This window comes from Rhinoraja longicauda, chromosome 34 (assembly GCF_053455715.1).
Source record: "Rhinoraja longicauda isolate Sanriku21f chromosome 34, sRhiLon1.1, whole genome shotgun sequence".
Taxonomy (NCBI): Eukaryota; Metazoa; Chordata; class Chondrichthyes; order Rajiformes; family Arhynchobatidae; genus Rhinoraja; species Rhinoraja longicauda.
This window is the reverse complement of record NC_135986.1, coordinates 16,396,645-16,415,900: the sequence shown is the minus strand read 5'-3', so window position 1 is coordinate 16,415,900 and position 19,256 is coordinate 16,396,645. Positions and strand designations below refer to the sequence as shown.

At 47.1% G+C, this 19,256-nt stretch overlaps 3 non-coding genes across 3 annotated transcripts; 2 read left to right on the top strand and 1 right to left on the bottom strand.

Moving 5' to 3' along the window:
• Positions 1–4,195: 4,195 nt before the first annotated feature.
• trnal-cag (transfer RNA leucine (anticodon CAG)) lies at positions 4,196–4,278 on the bottom strand. Its single transcript has one exon. It is a non-coding gene; the product is annotated as a tRNA-Leu (tRNA).
• Positions 4,279–13,961: 9,683 nt separating this feature from the next.
• trnav-aac (transfer RNA valine (anticodon AAC)) lies at positions 13,962–14,034 on the top strand. Its single transcript has one exon. It is a non-coding gene; the product is annotated as a tRNA-Val (tRNA).
• Positions 14,035–17,257: 3,223 nt separating this feature from the next.
• On the top strand, positions 17,258–17,330 carry trnav-aac (transfer RNA valine (anticodon AAC)). The gene has a single exon. It is a non-coding gene; the product is annotated as a tRNA-Val (tRNA).
• The last annotated feature ends 1,926 nt before the right edge of the window (positions 17,331–19,256 follow it).

Here is a 19,256-nt window from a genome sequence, read left to right as displayed (position 1 = left end):
CGTAGATTGTGTTGAGTTTCTCCAACAAATCGGTTTATTGAATGTCTTAACAATGCGCAGTGCAAAGCACTCGGAGAAACCGCAAAGTGTTTAAAGATTCACAGTACCCATTGCATTTTTATATTCTCACAACATCATGGTTACATGTGGATTCTACAATTTTAATATGAGTCACCACTGATCATCGTCTCTGTAAAACTTTTACCTATGCCTTTCCCCGGAGCTTCCTCGGTGTTATCTTTAACCTTTTGCTCTCTGTCCCTAAAACCCCTCTCCCATTTGCATACAAATTGGCCCCATGAATGTCAGCAATCCTCATCAGTTTCATTACCCTGGTCTTAGTTAGCAACCTCCAATACTTATTTTAACTAAACTGACTGTGCTGTGGAATATATGCGCCGTGATCATTCTATTTATTGCCTCATTAATATTCTTAAGTACACAATGCTGGACCATTCTTTCCCTGTTTGCAAGACCTTAGGTTAAACAGACTACAAACTTCTCATCTTTCTTATAATTTTCAAAAATTCCGACACCTCTTTGCTCGAGGCATTGGGGGTAAGAATGTGGAAGTGTTGAATCAGGTTTATAAGATTTGGATAGGCCACATTTGTAATTTTCCTTGCGTTTCTTGTCACCCCAGTACAGGATGGATGTGAAGGCTCTGGAAAGAATGCAGAGGCGGTTTCACAGAATGATACCTGGATTACAGGGTGTTTGTTGGAAAGGAAATAAATGGAATAGGACAAAGTTATGTTGTATTCCCTGTGGCGCCAGATGTTGAGGGTAAAACTACCAGATGTATACAAATCTATAAGACGTATAGATAAGGTAGACAGCCACAACACCTTTCCAGGATGGAAATAACAAATGCTGGAGGGCATAGATTTAAGGTGAATGGGGCAATGTTGAAAGCAAATGTGCCGGATAAGCTTTTTACCGGTGAGAAATGTGAGCGACGGTCGCACTGCCAGGGGTGGGGGTGAAGTCAATACGGCAGTGGTATCTAATAGCCTTCTGGATAGCCCCATGGATAAACGGGGAATTAAGGGATATTGATTATGTGCAGACAGATAAGACCTGGTTTTCGCATCATGTTTGGCACAGGCATTGTGAGCTGCGGGGACTGTTCTTAAACTCTACTGTACTATCTTCTAAGCCAAAGTACCACAATTGTATTCGAAAATCTACCTTCACCTCACACATCCGCTTCCAACACGACCACTGCCAATACGCCGCTTCACCATACATTTCTCTCTTCGTATTGGCTGCTATGCGTCTCAATAAGCCACCAAAGCAAATCTCTCGCTGCTGCTGTGCTCCACGAAAGTACCTCGCGTTTGTACAATCGGGGAGAAAGTTTGTATCTCCTTCTCCCTGTGCAAATGCGATGTCGGTCGAAATAACATGGATTCTGTTTGACCTGATGAACAGATGGGCAGCATGATTTTTTTTTGTTTTCAGCATTTGTGTTCCATCAGTACTGTTGAATCCTCCAGCGTTCTATAAATAAATGGTTAACAATAGCAACTTGTTCGTGAAATATCACCACCGCAAACCTACTTCGGGACTGATTGTGTAATCGCAAGTTGTCCCCCTCCTATAAATAAACGTCGCTATCAATGAGGTATAACAGCGGTAGAGCGAGGGATACCGACGGTTCTGGCTGAGATCTCCTGCTCTACGCCGGGGAGAGGAAGGAGCCATCTCTGGAAACAGGAGAGTGTGGTGCGGCAACTGAAAGGAGCGGAACGGGGTGTTGCTGGAACGGGAAAAAATGTTTTCTGGATGGCCGAATATATTTTTGCAATGTGGTTGAGGGTAGATTTTCGACTTACGCATGCACTTGCGACCATTCAAGTGATTTACTATCCGATCCTCGCCATTATTGCTGTTCCTGGTAGGTTTTTCACTTCCCGTTTAATTCTATCTACAGGATCTGATTGCATTTTGTCGCTATCTGTGCCACATCTCTTGCTGCCTTTGTTCATTGGCTCCAGCTATTAGTTCTGCAAACGTTTGCCAACTACATTGCAGTTGCTGAAATCAATTCCCCACCACTACCTCCCACGTGTACGCTATTAGCGTTTGTTCACTCCCGCCACTTTCCTGGGAGGATGTTCGTGGATTGCCTTAAATTCTTCACAGTATTCACTCCTCCACTCAATGCGTTAACTGCAACAGAAAGCTGTGTCTCTTTTTCGTTGACATATATCTGTGTTCCAAATCTGTAGTGTTGACAAGAGGTCCAAAATTCATTGCCTTAATGCAAGAGGGTATTGGGCTTACCTTGGTAATAACAAGCCACTGAATGTAATAACAATGGCGGGAAGTTAACGAAAAACTATCGCAACAGCAGGATTAATTTACCACCAATGCCACAGATTTTCGTGCAAACTACAGATTTGCTATCCCCTCACTTGTTTCCGTATTAAAATACTTAACACCCAGAGCAATTAGTCACGATCACATCACCGATCCCTGTCAGCCACCAGTAATCATTGGCCGTTGATCGCACAAACGACACTCCGGCTTCACCCTGCGAATAAGGTTTTGGATCCAAATAACAACTTCTCCTAATGGTGCTACTCTGAACTATCTGTGCTCCCACATTAAGTGATTCCACGTCAGCAGGGCCAGAGCAGTGAATCAATCACAACCTGTTTCAACCTTTTCATAAGTCATAGTAGCAGAAGTAGGCCATTCAGCCCATCGAGTCTACTCCGTCATTCAATCGTGGCTATTCTATTTTTCACTCTCAACCTAATTGCCCTGCCTTCTCTCCATAACCTTTGACACAAGTACTACTCATGTATCTGTCTCCACAGCCATCTGTGGCAATAAATTCCACAGATTCACTACCCTCTGACTACATTTACAATGTTACCTGAATTTTTACATGGCGGGAACTATTTTCATCGCTGCAATCGGTCATCGACCTCAATTTTTCCCATTGTTCGGTTCAACTTCTCACTTTTTCCAAGCTTTCAACTCTTTCGTTCGAATCACTTTGTGAATGAATGTGAAGTTTTATTTGTTTTAATTCTGATGAACGATTGCGCGACCTTTTGTAATTTGAAGGAATCTGAGAATAGGAAATAAATGGCGAAATGGTAAAATTTATGTCCGGCAGTGAACTAATCCAAACCTGCTCACCAGGATAATTGGCTGCGGGCCCACTTACAAATAAGGCGTGAGTGAAGAATATTAGCAGCAGTAATCTAAACTTAATTGCAGGATCAATATATGTGACAAGTGTTGTACCTTTGCTTACGCAACGTCTCTTTGAGGCATCTCTCTGGTCTTATTTAATTTTGACCTTTCAAAAAACAAATATTCATCTGCATTATTTTAGCTTGCTGCGTCCCTTGTTTTTACTGTGTGCCAAATATTACGTTTCTTTACGATTACTAGCGCGATTAATTGTAAGAAAACCATTCACTACAACGTATTTCCAAGGAATGATGATTACTTTTTTGTTAAGTACAGAAACACCATTTCAATCTGATATCTTATATCTCTGTTTATTCCATTCCTGGCAGTGAACGTGGTGACTATCGTGGTCCTGTCCCGTGGAAAGTGCGGTCTGTCCAAAGGAGTCACTCTCTATCTGATCGCCAGGGCGGCGGCGGATCTGCTGGTCGTTGTCATTGACCTGATACTGAGGCAGATACCAATTGCTTTCCAGAATCGTATTGTCTTCCTGTGGAACCTCCCTGTGTGTAATCTCCACGCCGTACTGCTTTATGCGACCGCCGACAGTTCTGTGTGGTTCACGGTCACGTTTACGTTTGATCGGTTTGTCGCTATTTGTTGTCAGAAACTGAAAAGTAAATACTGTACCGCGACAACAGCAGCCGTAGTTGTGACGACAGTATTCTTGCTGAGCTGTTTAAAGAACATCTTTTGGTATTTCATGATCACAGGGAAATATAGTCCTTTTAATGTCCCTTGGTTTTGTGGGGGGGGGGGGGGGGTGGCGCGAGTTGTTCATGGTTCAAAGGTCTGGGGATCAATCGAGCTCCTACATTATCTCCTGACGCATCTGATCTCATTCGTGCTGGTTCTCGTTGGTCAGACTGATCCTGAAATACTACGGAGAATTTATAAAACAGGTCACACGCAAAGCGGGCAAGAGGACGCAGATCGGGTCCCCGAATATGTTCCGTTGTTCAACGTTTAAAAAATGTCTCAGTGTCAGGAGTGGGATTCGAACCCACGCCTCCTGTGGAGACTGCGACCTGAACGCAGCGCCTTAGACCGCTCGGCCACCCTGACCACAACCACATGTGATATAGTTTGTTTTACTGCACAAATCAGAGAGAAACTTAAAAGTATATTCATCTCACCTATTAATCAAGCCGTCTCACTCTTTGCATTCACGTCAGCTTGCTGTGGATTCATCCTCTCTGATGCAGGCTCTGCTTTGCACGCGATACCTTGCGTTGAAATAAACAAGCATCAGCCTGTCGGCTTGAACACGTCCTGAAACATCCTCTTGTCTTTCTTCCGTTTAGAGTTACCGGTAATAGCCCATAACTTCCCAGAGCTTCCCTAATTTTACTGCTCGTTCCTGTTATGGGCAATGTTTACGTTGTATGGTGTGTGGAACCGACTGTATTTTTCTTTCGCTGCGCCTCTGCAGCCACCAGATTCTGTACGAGAACTGGGCTCAATGCTGCAGCTCCTGAGCTGTTGCACAATCACTGCCCTTTACGCCGTTACCCAGACTAATTTCCGGAAGCAGCTAAAGAAGTTGGTGAAATCTCCCCTCAATTTAATTGCAGTGCGCTTGCAGCGTTGAGATGATCTGGGAAATCCGTAGCTGCACCCCGACTGCTCCATCTACCTCACCACCCCTTACTCTTCTGCCCCCACTCATAATCTATGAGGGCCCATATCCCTCCGTATAGACCGAGTCAACTGCTTCACTCTGCCTTCATGCATTACATCGGCCCCAGCATCCACGATTGCATCGGTGTCATGCCTCTCCAACGTAGCTCATCGAACGTGGGCATTATCCTTTCCTCTGCCTGGCAGATACCACGCACGTTCCTCATTACCCCGGGTTCACCGGCGCAACTGCCTCGCACGTGCCGATTATGTGAAATTCTCTCTCTCTCTCTCTCTCTCTCTCTCTCTCTCTCTCTCTCTCTCTCTCTCTCTCTCTCTCTCTCTCTCTCTCTCTCTCTCTCTCTCTCTCTCTCTCTCTCTCTCTCTCTCTCTCTCTCTCCTCTCTCTCTCTCTCTCTCTCTCTCTCTCTCTCTCTCTCTCTCTCTCTCTCTCTCTCTCTCTCTCTCTCTCTCTCTCTCTCTCTCTCTCTCTCTCTCTCTCTCATCTCTCTCTCTCTCTCTCTCTCTCTCTCTCCTCCCTCCCCTCCCTCCCCTCCCTCCCCCTCCCCTCCCTCCCTCCCTCCCTCCCTCCCTCCCTCCCTCCCTCCCTCCCTCCCTCCCTCCCTCCCCTCCCTCCCCTCCTCTCTCTCTCTCTCTCTCTCTCTCTCTCTCTCTCTCTCTCTCTCTCTCTCTCTCTCTCTCTCTCTCTCTCTCTCTCTCTCTCTCTCTCTTCTCTCACACACACACACACACACACACACACACACACACACACACACACACACACACACACACACACACACACACACACACACACACACACACACACACACGTCGGGACAGGATTGAGTAGAAGTAAGGAGAACGTGAAGGAGATACAGCAAGTAGAACTACGGACATTGACATGGAAGACACAACCCGATTGCCCCAGAGCTGTGAAAGGTATCCTGAAGAGAGGTGTGGCACACGGAGTGAAATTGATTGTTGCATTCTGTGCTTTATTTACACACAATGGTGTGCAGTGGTTCGGTGGATCGGCTGGATTTTGTGGTCACTGCCTGGTCACCTCGCTGACACACTACATCAAGTCATAAAAGATAGGATCAGAATTAGGCCATTCGGCCATCAGCTCTACTCTCCCATTCAATCATGTCTGATCAGTCTCTCGCCCCTAACCCCATTCTGCCTTCTCCCCATAAACCCTGACACCCGTACTAATCAAGAACCTGTCTTTGAAATATCCATTGACATGGCCTCCACAGGCTTCTGTGGCAATCAAGTCCACAGTTTTACCACCCACTGACTATAGACATTCACCTCATCCGAAAGGAGGCATTGACGTTGACTACAGGCCAAGTGCCATCAAATGCTCATCACATGTTAACAATCACATTGCTGGATCATTCGTGTAATCCTCCTCCGTGCCCTCTCTGGAGACAGTACATTCTTCCTCAGGAATCATGCCGAAAATTACTCACAGTACACAAAAAGCGGCCTGATCAGGCCCTTATAAAGCCTCAGCCTTCTTCCCCGTGGAGCCTCCCGCAGGCGACCACGGTAAACGTCGCAGGAGGCAAGACCCAGGTACCTCTCGTCTCCTGCCAGGCTCGCTCCTCGCCAGTCTCGTCCGTTGTTGTCACCGACTCCAACATCCCGGTCTCTGGTCTTCTGGGGGACAAGCAGGAGATGGGTTGGGGCGACTGTGAGATGCAAATGTGAGTGCTCACAATTACGATGCTCGAGACAATCTAGAGAAACAACTATTTTATTTGCAAGTCTGCAGAGTTGGGTCCCTTCCCTCTCAAGACACACCGAGGTCGGGAAAATCCCTTCTTTTTATTCACTTCACTTTACAATTGTCACATCTTACATTCCTCCCCTTCGGGCTCCTTCCAATCGGAGCACTGAGGTGCACAATCTAACGACACCGCCCCTGTTGCCTCCCACATCATACATCGCATGTACATTTAAATGAGGCATCTTGTCATGCAATATTTTTGCAATATTCATTTATCTCATTAGGCAGGCGCAGTACAGAGTAGTTCATTCCCTCTCCCCTAGTGCTCTGGTCATCTTGCCCTCTCTCCTAGTTCTTTGGATATCTTGCCCTTATCCTCGGAATGTCACTATTTATTCTTTGGATATCTTGCCCTTATCCTCGGAACGTCACTAGTTCCTTGGATATCTTGCCCTCTCCTCGGAACGTCACTAGTTCCTTGGATATCTTGCCCTTATCCTCGGAATGTCACCAGTTCCTTGGATATCTTGCCCTTATCCTCGGAACGTCACTAGTTCCTTGGATATCTTGCCCTCTCCTCGGAATATGCCCAGTCTCCAGCCTTGACTGAATGTCACTATTTGTTCTTGCGGTTCTTATCTAGCCGAGCACAGTCGGGCGGGCTCTGGGCCAATAATCCTTTAGTTTTTAGTTCTGCAAGAGATTGGGATACTGCCAGTAAAGAGTTCCTTAAGAACACGTCATTCCCTGGTATTGTTGGGATCCCTTCTATCTTCCCTATGTACGGGAGCCCGAATAACATTTCATACCCGTATATCTTTCCGAGGTGCCGTTCGGATTCTTAACAAGGCTATCGGAAGGCACTTAGTCCAGGGGAGTCTCGTTTCCTCTACTAACTTGGTGATTTGGGTCTTCAAGGTGCCATTCATTCTTTCCACCTTTCCGGAACTCTGGGGATGCCATGGTGTATGCAATTTCCATTCAATTCCTAATGCTTCACATATCATTTTATGTGTTTTGGAGGCAAAATGGGTCCCTCTATCTGAGTCTATTGTTTCCACAATCCCATATCTGGGTATAATTTGCTCCAATAATACCTTGGCTACCGACTGTGAGGTGGCAGTTACTGTAGGGAATGCTTCTACCCATCTAGTGAAATGGTCTACTACCACTAACAGGTATTTCCATCTCTGTATCCGGGGCAACTCGGTGAAGTCTATCTGTATTCTTTGGAAGGGCCTTATTGCCAATGGTTGTCCTCCTCCTGGGACTGCTCTCATGATTTTTTTGTTGATTCGCTGACATATTACACAACCCCCTATGACTTGTTTGGCCATGGTATACATCCCACGGCAAGCGTAGGTCCTGAGGAGGGTATCACAGAGGGCTTGGGTTCCCCAATGGCTTTGCCCGTGCAGCCTCCCTAATAACTCCCTTATAATTTCTTTGTTCAATAGCTGCTTTCCATCCGGTGTCCACCATTTCCCATTTGGGGTACGCCGGGCTCCCATTTCTCTCATGTGTTCCTGCTCTTTTTCACCAAAGATAGGTATCTTTTCCTCTGGTTCCCTTAAAGATATCAGTGACATCATTTCTACTGTCTGATCTGTGGCCGCTCTCTTTGCCACCTCACCCGCTGCCCTATTTCCTCGGACTTCCAGGGCGTTACCCTTCTGATGCCCTGCCACATGTGCTATGGCTACCCGTTCCGGTTTCTGCAAGGCCTCCAGTGTCTGTCCTATCAATTGCTCATGCGCTAATTCTTTCCCCCGAGCTGTTATCATTCCTCGCTCTTTCCAGATCTTCCCAAAGGTGTGTACTACCCCAAAGGCGTATTTTGAGTCGGTATACACTGTTCCTTCCTTTCCCTCCAATAGTTCCAAAGCTCTCATTAGTGCATATAATTCACAAGATTGGGCTGACCAACTACCAGGCAGCCTGCCACTTTCAATTTCCTCCATAGTTTCCCCATTCACTATACCGTATCCACTATGTCTTTTTCCATCTATACATCTGGAGGACCCGTCTGTAAACCATCGGCCTCCCTCGGCCAGAGGCTGTTCCTCCAGGTCTTTCTGACGGCTAGGATCGGAGTATTGTATGGGGACATACATGGTTCCAATACCCCGTCCTTCAATAAATTCTCAATGATTGGTTGTAAGCCTTTTCGTCCCTCGGTCGAAATGGGGTACTGTCTTACTCGTACTATGTCTGCACCGTCCTTTAATGCTATCTGTAGAGGGGGTATTTGCAAACCTCCTCGGTTTCCTTCCTTGGCCCATACTTGGTCATTAATTCTTTGCTCGTCCTCCTTCCTTAGAGTATACAACTGGACCACTACCCTTCCCTCTACCGGTGCTGTGCCTATTCCCAATTGTATTTGTAAATCTCTGGCCATTAAATTTACGCCAGCCTGGGGTACTAAGATCAGGTCCTCTTCCCCCTCCCGGTTTCCATACCTTACATTCACTCCTCCTATCTCGGGAGCTACGATCACAGTTCCCCCTACCCCAGTAATTTTTACTCTCCCTTGTCCTGCCTCCGTACCTGTTGGTACTTTGGTCACACTTGATCGCTCCGCTCCTGAATCTACCATGAACACCGTATCTTCTCCTTGGGGTCCTATTTTTAAATTTACCAGGGGCTCCTTTCTATAGTCTCTCGACCCCAAGGACGAGAACCCCTGACCCCCCCTATTCATTTTCCATCATACTGTACGTGCGGGACTCCGCTACAAGCGTAGGGCACTCCCTTTTGAAGTGTCCTTCCTTATTACAAAAATAACATTTTGAAGGCCCTGTCCTCCAACCTTGTCCCGTACCCGTATTTCCCCGGACCCTGCCGTAACCTTCTCCATATCCCCCTCTTCCACGGCCTCTGCCGTCTCCTCTTCCTCTGCCTTGGGCGTAACTCCCCTGCCGTCCTGTACCTCCCTGTTCCTTGTCTACTACTTGCTTTACTGCCTGTAACATAATCTTTGCCTTTCCCTTCTGTTTCTCCTCATCCCTCCACACGCACACTTTCTGGGCCTCCGTAAGCAACTGAGGTAGTGATCTCTCATTCCAATCATCCATCTTTTCTAACTTTTTCCTCACATCAGGCCAGGATTTAGTCACGAAATTGGCCCTGAGCAGTTGTTGTCCTGCCTCTGATGCCTGCTGATTACATGCCTGTGTTTCTGTGTTGCTGTCTCCCTCATACTCCTCATTTGCTGCCTGACGGGTCCCATAAATCTTTCTGTCCCTGAGGTCCCTGAGGTCCTGCAGCCTTTTGATGTCTGCTTCTAGTTCCCGTGCTTCTTGCTTCATCCTTTCCTTTTCCCGATGCCCCCTTCTCTGTCTATATTCCTTTATGTCTTGCTCATCGTTCCAAGTTGTGACTTCTCCCTCTATCTCCACTATACCCTTTTACCAAAGGGCACTGCTTTGATCCGTCCTGGCCGTTGGGGGCAGGGAAAACCCCAGGGATTGGAGAAGACAAAAATTATTAAGTTCTGTTATTTTGAAGACAAAAATTATTAAGTTCTGTTATTTTGATTGGCCAAAGGAACCAATAAAAGGGAGTTCAGTCTGGTGGCCACGACTGGGCTCCGATGAGGATTGAGTACGGCAGGCATTAAATGTGTTTGTTAATTCAAAAGCTTTCCCTAATCTGGAGGAAAGTTGTTATGCTTGTAAGGGGAAAGCGAAGAATAAATCCTGAAAGAATCGCAGGAAACACAGGCTTGCCGATGCCTCGGAATAAATATTAAAGGAATATAGTAGAACTATAGAAGATAGAAATAGCGTAATAGGTAGCATAGTGACTATAGAGACGGAACGGAGTGAGAACAAGGACTGCATTTAAACTGACTGACCAAGTGAACTAACATAACATAAGACAAATACAATGAATAAAATAACTGCAGTTGAACTACTAAGTAGGAAGTTCCCCGTATCCAAAGAGGATATTAAAATTAAAAAAACACTGAGCAATGGGAAAAAAGGACAAAAAAATTGGTTACGAAATGGCCCACGGAATGATATAAATATAATACAAATGTTGATATAAATTTTGATATATTTATATTTTGATATAAACATGTGTGATGAAATGGAAGTGTTAATTAAAAACTATAAGCCTAAGGATAAATCAGAAACCCGAGTAACGAAAAAGGAAAAAGAACTAGACGTGGCCACCAGACTGAACTCCCTTTTATTGGTTCCTTTGGCCAATCAAAATAACAGAACTTAATAATTTTTGTCTTCTCCAATCCCTGGGGTTTTCCCTGCCCCCAATGGCTCAGCATTCGCCCCAACGGACTATCAGGCGGAATGCGGGGGTTGGGCTTACCGCCCTTCCCCTCCCTTTTGGGCTTTCCGTTTTCACTGCCCATCCTCCCGATCGGAATTCCCCTCCGATCTTTTATTCTCCCGATCGGAATTCCCCTCCGATCTTAGCTGTAATCGCCCGAGTAGTACTTAATAGTCAGTTTTCTTACCCGGGTCTTGTGCACAAGAATTACTCGATTTAGCTCCTCGCGATTTCCTGGTCCTCCCACTTGTTTCTCGAGTCTCTGGTCCAGGTATCACTTGCTCAAACCGCTGACGGCAAGCAAGGAGTCTGAGACCGCTGAACTCAGCGGGGTGCACCGTCCCTTCTTCCCTATACTCCCGTCAGCCGGCCGGAGTGGCGATCCCGGACGAGCCCCCAAGCTGTGAGATGCAAATGTGAATGCTCACAATTACGATGCTCGAGACAATCTAGAGAAACAAGTATTTTATTTGCAAGTCTGCAGAGTTGGGTGACTTCACTCTCAAGACACACCGAGGTCGGGAAAATCCCTTCTTTTTATTCACTTCACTTTACAATTGTCACATCTTAAATTCCTCCCCTTCGGGCTCCTTCCAATCGGAGCACTGTGGTGCACAATCTAACGACACCGCCCCTGTTGCCTCCCACATCATACATCGCATGTACATTTAAATGAGGCATCTTGTCAATATTCATTTATCTCATTAGGCAGGCGCAGTACAGAGCAGTTCGCGCCCTCTCCCCTAGTGCTTTGGTCATCTTGCCCTCTCTCCTAGTTCTTTGGATATTTTGCCCTTATCCTCGGAATGTCACTATTTATTCTTTGGATATCTTGCCCTTATCCTCGGAACGTCACTAGTTCCTTGGATATCTTGCCCTCTCCTCGGAACGTCACTAGTTCCTTGGATATATAAGAAAATAACTGCAGATGCTGGTACAAATCGATTTATTCACAAAATGCTGGAGTAACTCAGCAGGTCAGGCAGCATCTCGGGAGAGAAGGAATGGGTGACGTTTCGGGTCGAGACCCTTCTTCAGACTGATGTCGGGGGTGGGACAAAGGAAGGATATAGGTGGAGACAGGAAGATAGAGGGAGCTCTGGGAAGGAGGAGGGGAAGGGAGGGACAGAGGAGCTATCTGAAGTTGGAGAAGTCGACGTTCATACCACCGGGTTGCAAACTGCCCAGGCGAAATATGAGGTGCGGCTCCTCCAATTTCCGGTGGGCCTCACTATGGCACTGGAGGAGGCTCATGACAGAGAGGTCAGACTGGGAATGGGAAGGGGAGTTAAAGTGCTGGGCCACCGGGAGATCAGTTGCGTGAATGCGGACCGAGCGCAGGTGTTCAGCGAAGCGATCGCCGAGCCTGCGCTTGGTTTCGCCGATATAGATAAGTTGACATCTAGAGCAGCGGATGCAATAGATGAGGTTGGAGGAGGTGCAGGTGAACCTCTGTCTCACCTGGAAAGAATGTTTGGGTCCTTTGATGGAGTTGAGGGGGGAGGTAAAGGGACAGGTGTTGCATCTCGTGCGGTTGCAAGGGAAAGTGCCCGGGGTTAGGGTGGTTTGGGTAGGAAGGGACGAGTGGACCAGGGAGTTGCGGAGGGAACGGTCTCTGCGGAACGCAGAGAGGGGAAGGGATGGGAAGATATGGCCAGTGGTGGGGTCCTGTTGTAGGTGACGGAAATGTTGGTGGATGATATGTTGGATCCGCTGGCTGGTGGGGTGGAAGGTGAGAACGAGGGGGGATCCTGTCCTTGTTGCGAGTGGGGGGATGGGGAACAAGAGCGGAGCTGCGGGATGTAGAAGAGACCCTAGTGAGAGCCTCATCTATAATGGAGGAGGGGAAGCCCCGTTTTCTGAAAAACGAGGACATCTCGGAAGCCCTAGTGGGAAACACCTCATCCCGGGCGCAGATGCGGTGTAGACGGAGGAATTGGGAGTAGGGGATATGTTTTTTGTAGGGGACCGGGTGGGAAGACGTGTAGTCCAGATAGCTGTGCGAGTCGGTGGGCTTGTAATAAATGTCCGTCACTAGTTTTTCTCCTGTGATGGAGATGGTGAGGTCCAGAAACGGTAGGGAGATGTCAGAGGTAGTCCAGGTATATTTAAGGGATATACTAGTTCCTTGGATATCTTGCCCTTATCCTCGGAATGTCACCAGTTCCTTGGATATCTTGCCCTTATCCTCGGAACGTCACTAGTTCCTTGGATATCTTGCCCTCTCCTCGGAATGTCACTATTTGTTCTTGCGGTTCTTATCTAGCCGAGCACAGTCGGGTCAGCTATTTCTCATGGTCCTTAGTTTAAATCATTTAACCCTTTTTACTTCTCTCTCACACGACCATGGCCAGTTCCCTAACGCGCACAGGTTAAGAAATATAACTATCGTCATAATGTTATCTCTGTATCTGAATTCGTCGCCTGGTCTCATTGTAAATCTTGCACTCCTGGTCGGAATATTCGCTCTTCGTTTCCTTCTATCCAATGTAGTTATCATTAGCAGATGTTAATTTCTCTCTTTGTCTGTTTATCCCCTGACTTTCAGATTTGAAGATCGATTTGGCTGTCTCTCAGGCAGAAGGGAATGCCCGAGGCCACACGCAGAGTGCGAAATATGTTCGTGCAGTTGAAACCGGAGGGCTTGTTTCCGTGGGAGTCGCTTCGTTTTCCCACAGAAATATTTTGACCAGTTAACGTTACAGGAAAGGCTCAGCAAGGTCGGTCTTCAGTTGTGCAGAGAACGCGCGTAATTGGAGGCGATGGGGTCAGTGTCTTGCGACGAACAGCGAACTTGCAAAGTTAAATGTGTATGGGTGTGTTCAAATCTGCCCGTGCATCTCTGGCCGAGGGTTTCTGTAGTGTACCTTTACATAAATTGCTGGACTAACTCAGTGAGACAGGCAGCATCTCTGGAGAGAAGGAATGGGTGACATTTCGGGTCGAGTCCCTGAGTCTGAATAGGAGTCTCGACCCGAAATGTCACCCACTCCTTCTCTCCAGAGATGCTGCCTGTCCCGCTGACTGTCCCGCTGAGATACTCCAGCACTTTGTGTCTGCCTTCGATCTAAAGCGACATCTGCAGTTTTTCCTATACGGTTTCTGTAGTGTAGTCGTTATCACGTTCGCTTAACACGCGAAAGGTCCCTGGTTCGAAACCAGGCAGAAGTTTTCATTGTATTGACCTAAAGTTATGTAAAAGTAAGAAAGCGATTAAAAAAAAACCTCTGCACAAGCCCCACAACATATTTTGTTCTGTTCCCTTCTCACTCTATGATCCACTCTATGCATCGAAGAGTAAAATACTTCCTCTGCTGTCGCTGCAACCACACAGACTGCAATCATGTGGTTATCCTCCGTTGGTCTTTCATTAACGTCGGGACCGGATTGAGTAGAAGTAAGGAGAACGTGAAGGAGATACAGCAAGGAGAACTACGGACATTGACATGGAAGACACAACCCGATTGCCCCAGAGCTGTGGGAAGGTATCCTGAAGAGAGGTGTGGCACACGGAGTGAAATTGATTGTTGCATTCTGTGCTTTATTTACACACAATGGCGTGCAGTGGTTCGGTGGATCGGCTGGATTTTGTGGTCACTGCCTGGTCACCTCGCTGGCACACTACATCAAGTCATAAAAGATAGGATCAGAATTAGGCCATTCGGCCCATCAGGTCTACTCTGCCATTCAATCATGTCTGATCAGTCTCTCCCCCCTAACCCCATTCTGCCTTCTCCCCATAAACCCTGACACCCGTACTATTCAAGAAACTGTCTTTAAAATATCCATTGACATGGCCTCCACAGGCTTCTGTGGCAATCAAGTCCACAGTTTTACCACCCGCTGACTAAAGACATTCATCCTCATCCGAAAGGAGTCATTGACGTTGGCTACAAGCCCAGTGCCATCATATGCTCCTGACATGTTAACCATCCCATTGCTGGAATCATTCATGTAAACCTCTTCGGGGCCCTCTCTGGAGACAGCACATTCCTCCTCAGACATCATGCCCAAAATTGCTCACAGTACACGAAAAGTGGCCTGATCAACGCCTTATAAAGTCTCAGCCTTCTTCCCGGGGAGCCTCCCGCAGGCGTCTTTGTTAAACGTTGCAGGAGGCCAGATCCCAGGTACCTCTCATCTCCTACCAGGGTCGTTCCTCGCCAGTTTCGTCCGTTGTTGTCACCGGATCCATCATCCCGGTCTCTATTCTACTGGGGAGACGAGGATGGGATGGGTTGGCGGAATCCCCCTTCCATGGTCAGTTCCATGGTCAGTTCCATGGTCAGTTATTGTTTTGATGTGTTTATGCTTTATTCTTAATTGTTAACTGTACGTTTGTGTTGTCATTTGTGAGCGGCACAGCAAGGCACATTCCTTGTATACGCACATACTTGGCAATTAAACTTATTCATTCATTCATTCGTTCATTCATTCATTCATTCATTCATTCATTCATACTATGCAGACGTCTTTGAGGGGAGGAAGAACATGTCCGCATTGTATCCTCACTGAATCGAATGACAATGGCCCTTTTACGTGATGGAGAATCAGTCTCAAGTAGAAGAGGTTACCACATCTTGGAGAAACGGTATACAGTCGTCCCAGAACGATGGCTTCAAAAACACCTGGAAGATCTTCCACTATTTTCCCAACCTTCCTTCTTTGCCATTTCCTATTGTTCCACGTGTAAAATCGGGGTATATCAGCATAGTACAGTGTTCTTGCAAATTGATCTCGAGAACACAATTCCAAGAATTCAGTTTAAGTCGTTCTCGCGATATCCTTATTTCTCACCTGCCGAACAGCATCGACTCCGATAACGGTTCGTTATTCTTGTGGTAGATGTATCTGGAGTCGAATAATACCCCGACTGCCTCAGAGCTGTGGAAAGCTATCCTGAAAAGAGGTGTGGCACATGGAGTGACATTGATCGTTACATTCTGTGCTTTATTTACACACAATCGTGTGCAGTGGTTCGGTGGATCGGCTGGATTTTGTGGTCGCTGTCTTGTCACCTCGTGGACACACTATATCAAGTCAAATGACAGGATCAGAATTAGGCCACTCGGCCCATCAAGTCTACTCTGCCATTCAATCATGTCTGATCAGTCTCTCCCCCCTAACCACGTTCTGCCTTCTCCCCATAAACCTGACACCCGTACTAATCAAGAACCTGTCTGAAAAATATCCATTGACATGGCCTCCACCGGCTTCTGTGGCAATCAAGTCCACAGTTTTACCACCCACTGACTAAAGACATTCATCCTCATCCGAAAGGAGTCATTGACGATGACTACAGGCCCAGTGCAATCATATGCTCCTGACATGTTAACCATCTCATTGCTGGGATCATTCATGTAAACCTCTTCGGGGCCCTCTCTGGAGACAACATATTCTTCCTCAGACATCATGCCCAAAATTGCTCACAGTACACGAAAAGTGACCTGATCAACGCCTTATAAAGCCTTAGCCTTCTTCCCGGGGAGCCTCCCGCAGGCGACATTGGTAAACAACGCAGGAGGCCAGATCACAGGTACCTCTCTTCTACCAGTGTCGTTCCTCGCCAGTTTCGTCCATTGTTGTCACCGGTTACATCATCCCGGTCTCTATTCTACTGGGGGTACGAGCATGTGATGGGTTGCGGGACTCCCCCTTCCATGGTCAGTTCGGTATCTGGCACAGGGTAAGAAATACAACTATCGTCATTATGTTATCTCTGTATCTGAGTTAATCGCCTGGTCTCATTGTTAATCTTGCACTCCTGGTCGGAATGTTCCCTCTTCGTTTCCTTCCCTCAAATGTAGTTATCATTAGCAGTTGTTAATTTATCTCTATGACTGTTTCTCCCCTGTCTTTCAGATCTGAGGATCGATTTCCGCATCTCAAAGGAGAACGGAATGCATGAGGCCACACGCAGAGTGCAAAATATTTGCGTGCAGTTAAAACCGGTGGGCTTGCTTCAGTGGGAGTCGCTTCTTTTCAACACAGAATTACTTTGCGGTGTTAACGTTTCAGGAAAGGCTGAGCGAGATCATTGTTCAGTTGTGCAGAGAACGTGCGTAATTGGAGGCGTTGGGGTCTTATGACGAACAGCAAATTTGCAAAGTTAAATGTGTATGGGTGTGTTCAAACCTGCCCTTGCATCTCTTGCCGAAAGTTTCTGTAGTGTCGGTATACATAAAATACTGGAGCAACTCAGTGGGACAGGCAGCATCTCTGGAGAGAAGGAATGGGTGACATTTCGGGTCCAGGCAGTGAGTCTAAAGAGGAGTCTCGACCCGAAATGTCACGCATTCCTTCTCTCCAGAGATGCTGCCTGTCCCGCTGAGTTACTCCAGCATTTTGTGTCTGCCTTCGATTTAAACGAACGTCTGCAGTTCTTACGTCCGCGGTTTCTGTAGTGTAGTGGTTATCACGTTCACCTAACACGCGAAAGGTCCCTGGATCGAAACCAGGCAGAAACATTCCAAGGTTCTCGTTGTGTTGGCCTAAAGTGAAATAACAGTAAGAAAACGACAAACAACCTCTGCACAAGCCCCACAACATAATTTTTCTGTTACGTTATCACTCAGTGATGCACTCGATAAAGCGAAGATCAAAATGCTTCCTCTGCTGTGGCTGCACCTACACACACAGCAATCACGTGGTTGTCCTCTGTTGGCTTTTCATTAACGTCGGGACCGGATTGAATAGAAGTAAGGAGAACGTGAAAAAGATGCAGCAAGGAGAACTACGGAGAGTGTTCTGGAAGACACAGGCCGACTGCCCCAGAGGTGTGGAAAGGTGTCTTGAAGAGAGTTGTGGCACATGGAGTGAAGTTGATTGTTGCATTCTGTGCTTTATTTACACACAATGGTGTGCAGTGGTTCGGTGGATCGGCTGGATTCTGTGGTCATTGGCTGATCACCTCGCTGACACACTACATCAAGTCATAAAAGATAGGATCAGAAAGAGGCCATTCGGCCCATCAGGTCTACTCTGCCATTCAATCGTGTCTGATTTGTTTATCCCTCCAAACCCCATTCTGCCTCCCCCCCATAAATGATCCGTCTTCGTTTCCTTCCCTCCAATGTAGTTATCATTAGCCATTGTTAATTTCTCTCTATGACTCTTTCTCCCCTGTCTTTCAGATCTGAGGATCGATTTCCGCATCTCTCAGGCAGAAGGGAATGCGCGATTCCTGAGTTAGAATGTACTGTCTCCAGAGAGGGCCCGGAGGAGGATTACACTAATGACCCCAGCAATGTGATTGTTAACAGGTCAAGTCAAGTCAATTTTATTTGTATAGCACATTTAAAAACAACCCACGTTGACCAAAGTGCTGTACATCTGATTAGGTTCCAATGGGGAAAAAAAAGGTGATGAGCATTTGATGTCACTGGGCTTGTAGTCAACGTCAATGCCTGCTTTCGGATGAGGTGAATGTCTTTAGTCAGTGGGTGGTAAAACAGTGGACTTGATTGCCACGGATGCCTGTGGAGGTCATGTCAATGGATATTTTTAAGACAGGCATAGCAAGAGATGTACGGGAAGATTTGAACACACACATGCACATTTAAATTTGAAAGCTCGCTGTTCGTCACAAGAAACTGACGACTCCAACGCCTTGAATTACGCATGTGCCCTGCACAACTGAACATTGACCTCGCTGCGCCTAGCTGGGACTACTCGAGGCGGGCGGCGGCGGCTGGGCCTGACGCAGCTGGGACTACTCGAGGCCGGCGGCGGCGGCGGCGGCGGGCGACGAGCACAAGATGGCGGAGCGTGAGCAGGAGAGCCATTTTTCTGATGTCGCCGCTGGGCCGGCGGTGAAAGCGGCCCTCGTCGACAACGCCGTCGGTGGAAGCGGCCACTGATCGGAGCAGGATAAAAGCTGCCCGCTGGGGCTTGTGTTACGGGGATGGTGCCCGGGCGGGAACGGGGATTCGTGGACGCCGTGGGTTGAAGGAACGGAAGGGAAGGATCAGTGGACCACCAGTGCGAACATCTCCCTCCTGCTCGGAGGGACCCCCGGGTGTTGGAGAGTGGTGAGAGGGCCGAGGGGGAGAGAGGAAGGGAAACCACTGATTCCGGGCGGACGACCCCGCTAACGGCGGCCTTCTTGTTTGAGCGAGTGAGGAGACCCAATGTGACGTCATACATAGAGCACTTTGTAACATTTGGTTCGAAATAAAATGTTGATACTTTAAAATCTCTATAACTATAATCTCTATAAGACCAATTTAAATAAAACTTGTTACAAACAGTTGCCACGACATTGGTGATTAAGGTGGTGCTAAAAGTGTGGCGCCATGGCTTGCCGATTTGGCTGTAGTTCCGCAACCAAATCTCAAATTTCAAAATTTTAGAAATATATATACACACATATATACATATATAGATATAAATAT